Genomic DNA, 6041 nt, shown 5'->3' with positions numbered 1-6041 from the left:
AAGGAGACGTTACGGTAACGTATTCTAGCCTAGCCCTTTTTAGCCATAGCCGTTTAACCGTTTACGGTCCCTACTAGCTTAGCCTAGCCCTCGTTTTTTCCACTAGCGCTGGTTAGGGGCTGAATAAACCTGATAACAGCAACTTACAGATTGTCGTAGCTTGTCATACATTCGTACTCTTCACCGGACATATACTCTGTGCGAAAAAGCGTTTCCTAGTGTTACTGATTTCAAACCGTTAGTAGTCCAATAATAAGAAAGAAATTTTTTTGCATGATTACAGGTCGCTCAGCTTTTGATACTTCAGTTTGATTTCTTCCACCTCCAACCTGGAGGTAAAACTGAGGAAATTTTTATTGTTATCCATCATGCAGGTTCCCCAGAACCCAGATACCCACAGGTGTAAAAAAAGGGGCCTCCCGGTTGTATGTCTTGTTATATGCCATAAGACCCAAACCAAAACAGATCCATCTCCAACTCCATATAACGGAGTAGTTCAAGTCAGTTAGTTAGGTTACATCCAGTTAATAAGAACTATGAACTTTTACGAACCAATCTTTTTTGGACGGATTTAGTTTCGAGAGGTCTCCAAAGTAAATAAAACAATCGCAGAAGAAATTTTGTCTTAAGAACGTTAACGAAGTATTAATTCTCCCTTTATAGTTCCATATACACACAGACAGTTAATACATCCAAACAATACATAAACAGGTGTAAGTTCAAACAAAACCAAACAAGTGCAGGACAAAATAGAACATGAGGAACAGAGTAACAGGTCCGACGGAAATGAAGGACCCAAGACAACAAGGGCGGTAGCAGTCGCAGACCGGGCGGGGACTAACAAAAGGTTGGACAAGGGTGAATGAGAATCTAACACAGGACAAGAGGGAACAGACCAACAGTCCAGCCGTACGGTTCTTCAGTCTAGGTTCGTCGGTATCTCTCTGGTTCATGGAAAACATTATAGGAGGCTACTCTCGCAAAACAAAAACACTGGCAAAAACAGTGAGGGAGCAATTTCTCACCAAGCAAAACAAAAAAACTAGGTAATTTCAAATAAAAGAAGTTTGGAAAAGCAGAGGCCCAACACGTTAACTCACAGGAGTATAGTCACTCAGTGCATGGATTGTCCTCATAAGAGTTTCACAACAGTATTAGTAGTATAAACCATAATCAAACACATCCTCGGGGTAGACATACGATATACGTTATGATATTCGATTATTAACAATCTATTTGTACAAAGAATGATTAAGCTCCAGAAGCAAATGGAGTGACTCGGTAGTAGTAACAAGACATCTTGTCTCTCCTCGAGAGGAGGCTGCGGGAACACAAACCTTGTCTTACTTTGTATGATGGAACGACAATTATTGGCAATATAAATCCGTTCGATCGTGGTCTAAGGATATAATTATTAGTATTATCTGCGGTGGTGAACCACGATAAAACCCATATCGGCCCGTACCGCTGCGGAGAAGCTGATGAGAATTACCATGGGAGCGAGAGAGTGAGGGAGTGCGAGCGGTGAAAACCAAACTCACGCCCCAAGCATTCAAGTTGTCCCTTAAGGTTATTTTTTTATTTAAATTGGATATTCTATCCAACATGGATATAGCTTCTTTTTTTCACAGCAGCATTAGATCAGATCAGTTCAGTTGTGCAGCATTGGATCAAAACAAAATAAAGCTTTCAGTACTCGTTAGCTTACTGCTACAATTAGACACTGCGCCCTGCCCACTCTGTTGCCAGATTTGAGAGAAATAAGCAACCAGGTCTATGAAAACAAGCCCCAAAGAAGCAACACATACATGATGTTGTGTAATTTGAAACCAAAACTAAGGCCTCAGGATGACTTTAAGACTTGAACATGGTCATTTTTGTTTTGTAACATTGAATACAACATTTTTTAAAAAGTATTTAAAAATAAAAAAAAAAATCCCGATCCCGGATTTTTTTCCTCCCGATTCCGATCTTTTGAAAATCACTTGATCGGCTCCGATCCCCGATCACGTGATCGGATCGGGACATCTCTACAAATAAGTCATTCAAATATGATGAGAAACATTTTCGTCTTTTCTCTTCCATTTATCACAGTAAACCACTTTCTAAAACACAAATGCTTTAATATTAACAACCGATAATATGTGATAATAAATCACTATAAGGGGGCCATTTTCTGCAGAAAGTTGACTTGGAATCTTTCAGTGCATTTTATTGATCAAAGTTATATATTTACAAGGTGTATGATTTTGAATGTAGTATCTTTACATTGTTGTATTTTGGTAGTTAGCAAAGGATCTAAATACTTATTTCACCTCATGCGTGTGGCTCAGGTTTCACCACCTGAATCGTACAAATGCTCTCCGTTTAATTAATTATGTGTCGTCATTTCCATCAATATTTCACTATTCCAACCCCCTATTATACAACACTGATATTTAAACCTGAGAAAAAAGGATTCTATGACATCCAATATTTAAACAGCTTTGGCCTTAATAAACCAGAGTTACCACAAATCACTTCAAAGTCAGCTCGCTGTAGGTGGAACTCACCTCATCATGGGCCCACTTGCAGATAAATGCGGAGGCTGCACACGGTAGGTAATGATCTGTCGTGTTTTTATAAGGGTAGAAGCTCTCGTTTTTGGTGTCCTCATCAAAGACTTATCTTCCAGGCATTTGGGAAAGTTCATCTTGGAAAGCTCTCTGCTCTCAGATTCATATTCTCATGCTTATCATTAGCACATTATGAACAATGTGTCCCACTGCTTGGGGACCTCGTTGGATTTATGTCCTGGGACTTTTATGTAGAGTGTTCTTATCTCAAATTGTACATTATCGCTGACTATATCATTTGCATCTAACATTCCCTCATTTTATTGTCTTCCCTGCCCTAGCCTTTAAATCTAACCCATGTACAGATGACACTTATCAAATAGAATATATATATATATATGCAAACATTTACATTTCTCTATTTAAATACGAACGTAAGAGCTATATTCTGAGTTGTTATCAGCTAAGAAAATAGTGGCTATGCATTTACCTTGAACACATAAGAAGCAGCCCATGATGTGTGCATTTGAATATCATGTCAGCAGTGTCAAGACTACTTTTTTCCCTCTTTATTGTAGAATATAAAAGAGCTAAACAAGACCTCTTCACTTTTATTTAGTAACTTTTTAAATGATACATTGACATTTATTTAAAAGTTATATGCCTTAAATCTGTATATACTTTATATATTTAGCACAAACAAATTAGTCACTAATTATGTTCAACCTTCTGATCTCTAATTATATGGATTACTTGGCTGAATACACTTCACGCATCACAAAAGCAAAGGGAAATGTTTATCTGCCTTTTCTACACTGTGTAATTACCTAATTATACAATAAGCCAAATTACAAGTGATACTAATAATGTGTTTGGTCACTTGAAAATCATTTCGTCCAGGGTGGCAAATTACTGTTGTTTCAAATCACCCAACTGAACAAGGAGTCTTCTCCTTCCACTGTGTCAAATCAGCAAAGTCTGTAGTTGAAGATCTGAAAAAAAACCTAAGACGAGCGTGAACTTTCATGTTATAGTCTTAAATAATTCTCTTTGATAGAAACAGAGCATAACAAACGGGCTTGGGTCTTTACATAGCTTTGTGTTTTCTTTTGTTCTTCAAAGTACTGATTTATATGTGAACTTAAAGACTGTAAGACAGTGATAGTGTATTAAAACCCTGGTAGAAAAGTCACCTGTTATTAAGGCACTTCACTTCTTACTGTGATTAATTTCTAGTTTTTTTTGTCTTTGAAGTGCTTCAAACAAATATGTGCTGCAAATCGTTGTTCTGATAAACAAATACTAGTCTAAAACTATTTTATATATATATATATATATATAAATACTCACTTGTATTTAGAGCATAAGTAACGTTAGAAAGGGCAGAGGCAAACCATCCACAACAGGAAGAAGATAATTGGCAAACTCTTATTATATCTCTTAAAATAGAAATACATATCATATCCGGTACCTGGCTACTGTACAAGAAACGGGAGTGCTGATTACATATTCAACAATTCCATTAAAAAATAATATATTGAATAAAATATGTTAGAAGGCAAATAAAATAATGGAATGAAAAAATACAAGTATAATATACAAGTGTCATTTATAAAGTAAAGTATATACTCTCACGTAGTAACTCTGTGTATTGGCAGCTTCGATGGACAGGGAGAAGTAACTTTTGGTGAGCTCAAATTCAGTTTACTGTGAAATCCAAAAAGCACATGTTTACACAGCCAGCTGGTCTGTGATGGCTTTTTACCAGAGTATACCAGAGGGACGAGAGGGAGAAAATATTTAATTGGCTAGCCAAACTTTTTCATGGTTTCTCAATTTCCACTTTCAGGGAGTGAGCACTAATTCAAAAGTTTTTGAGCATGTACTCCATGTCCACGTCTAACAACATAATTTAAAGGGGACCTATCATGCAAAATGCACTTTTGTACGTCTTTTATACATGAATATGTGTCCCCGGTGTTCCAGGGAACTCACCAAGTGTCAGAAAACACAACCCTCTCTATTTTCCTCCATACCCAAATCTCTAAAAAAGGGGCTGCAACGGATCTGATAAAAACTGATCCAGATTTGAACACTGTCCTGACGTCAGGATGGTGGCGCTACGGCTATTGGCCAATTCTCCACCTATCAGGGGAATGTGGGGTTGGGCCACGGCCGGCCATTGTCGCTCGAAAGCGCTGGAGATGCTGTAGTACATATGCCAGGCCTGTAAGTGGCGCTGTAGTCTGCCACAAAAGCAGTGAAGAAGACTTCCCGCTCATGGTTGCCATCATAGATATGGTTGCCATGGTTGCCCTTCTGTTTATTCTCCGCTGTGGCTCTTTTTCTCCCTCCCCGAGGCAAGTGTTTGCTCCCGCTGCTGTAATTCAATGCAATCCCTCCCCGTCTAGGTAAGCACTGTAATTCTCTCCGGATGGCCCACCAGCAGATGACAAATACCCACCTCTCCGCCTCTTCCAAGGAACGAGGGGACCGTGCTGCAGTTTCAGTTTTTTGTATCTCCCAGTGTCAAGTGTATAAGAAGCACACAATGACGTAGTCTAACCGGACCTGAACTTCGTCACTAGTCACCCTCTTACTAAAGTACCTCTTGTACAAATTCCAGGAAACAACCTTAACTAGTGTGAGAGATACGAAAATACGGGCACTGAGACTGATTCTTTTTAGGAAGTCCTGAGAAAGTGTCGGACTCGAACGACTCGCCTGCTGGACTTAAGTATAAAATGGTGAAATCAAAGGGTAAACATAACATAAATGTGGTACTGTGAATCCAAATCCCCACTCTGTTATCGAAAATGTACCTTCGGCTTCGGTCGTTCTGATCGGGCACGGTGGTCACTTTGTTTCGGACGTATTAAACAAGGTTCGAGACTCAACAGACGTCAAAATGATGGAACTTCGAGGTTATACTCCTCTCAACAGACCTTACATTTAATGAAAAGGAAACAACGGGATGGAGTATTTCATAATAAAGATGGCTCTTCTGACAGGGTCCCTCTACAATTTGACTGTGAGAGCTCCGAGTGGCACCAAATAGGTTTAATCTTCCTGTGATAGTACGATATAAATTGCTACTATATAACATCCCGGGTATATATATTTCCATGATAAATATGCCAAAGACCGAAAGTTTTATGGTTTGTCTAGTACGGTAAAATCGGTAGGAGTTAAAGCGAGAATAAACGACGAAGGGTCGGGGACAAAAACGTCCCCCGACTAAGACACCTCGACGTCGACTGGTGCGGGGGGACGTCCTCTCCACCCTCGCACGAGACTAGTTTCAGTCCTTCCTCCCTCTTTTTATCTAGAAAGCAGGAGGCACAATAATATATTATAATAATATATCTTCAGCAATAAGTAAACAAAATTTCAGAGTTATTTATTGTTTCTTTCTGGAAACTGGGCCGTGAAAAGATTAAAACGGCCTTCTAAATTGAAATTGCCTGTACAAACTGTCCACGCTTT

General features: G+C 38.9%; 1 protein-coding gene and 1 long non-coding RNA gene across 3 annotated transcripts in view; one reads left to right on the top strand and one right to left on the bottom strand.

The window, feature by feature from the left end:
• The window catches only part of bcor (BCL6 corepressor), a 54839-nt gene that overhangs the window by 34590 nt on the left and 14208 nt on the right, over positions 1-6041 (top strand). The gene's annotated exons all lie outside the window — the stretch shown is intronic.
• LOC104941875 (uncharacterized) overlaps positions 1-6041 on the bottom strand; it is a 20143-nt gene that overhangs the window by 11642 nt on the left and 2460 nt on the right. Inside the window, exon 2 of the long non-coding RNA XR_797943.1 lies at positions 3764-3770. This is a non-coding gene — a long non-coding RNA (uncharacterized lncRNA). The remainder of the gene's footprint in view (positions 1-3763; positions 3771-6041) is intronic.

This window comes from Notothenia coriiceps, unplaced genomic scaffold (assembly GCF_000735185.1).
Source record: "Notothenia coriiceps isolate Sejong01 unplaced genomic scaffold, NC01 NC01_scaffold00004049, whole genome shotgun sequence".
Taxonomy (NCBI): domain Eukaryota; kingdom Metazoa; phylum Chordata; class Actinopteri; order Perciformes; family Nototheniidae; genus Notothenia; species Notothenia coriiceps.
This window is presented reverse-complemented; position numbering and strand designations above follow the sequence as displayed.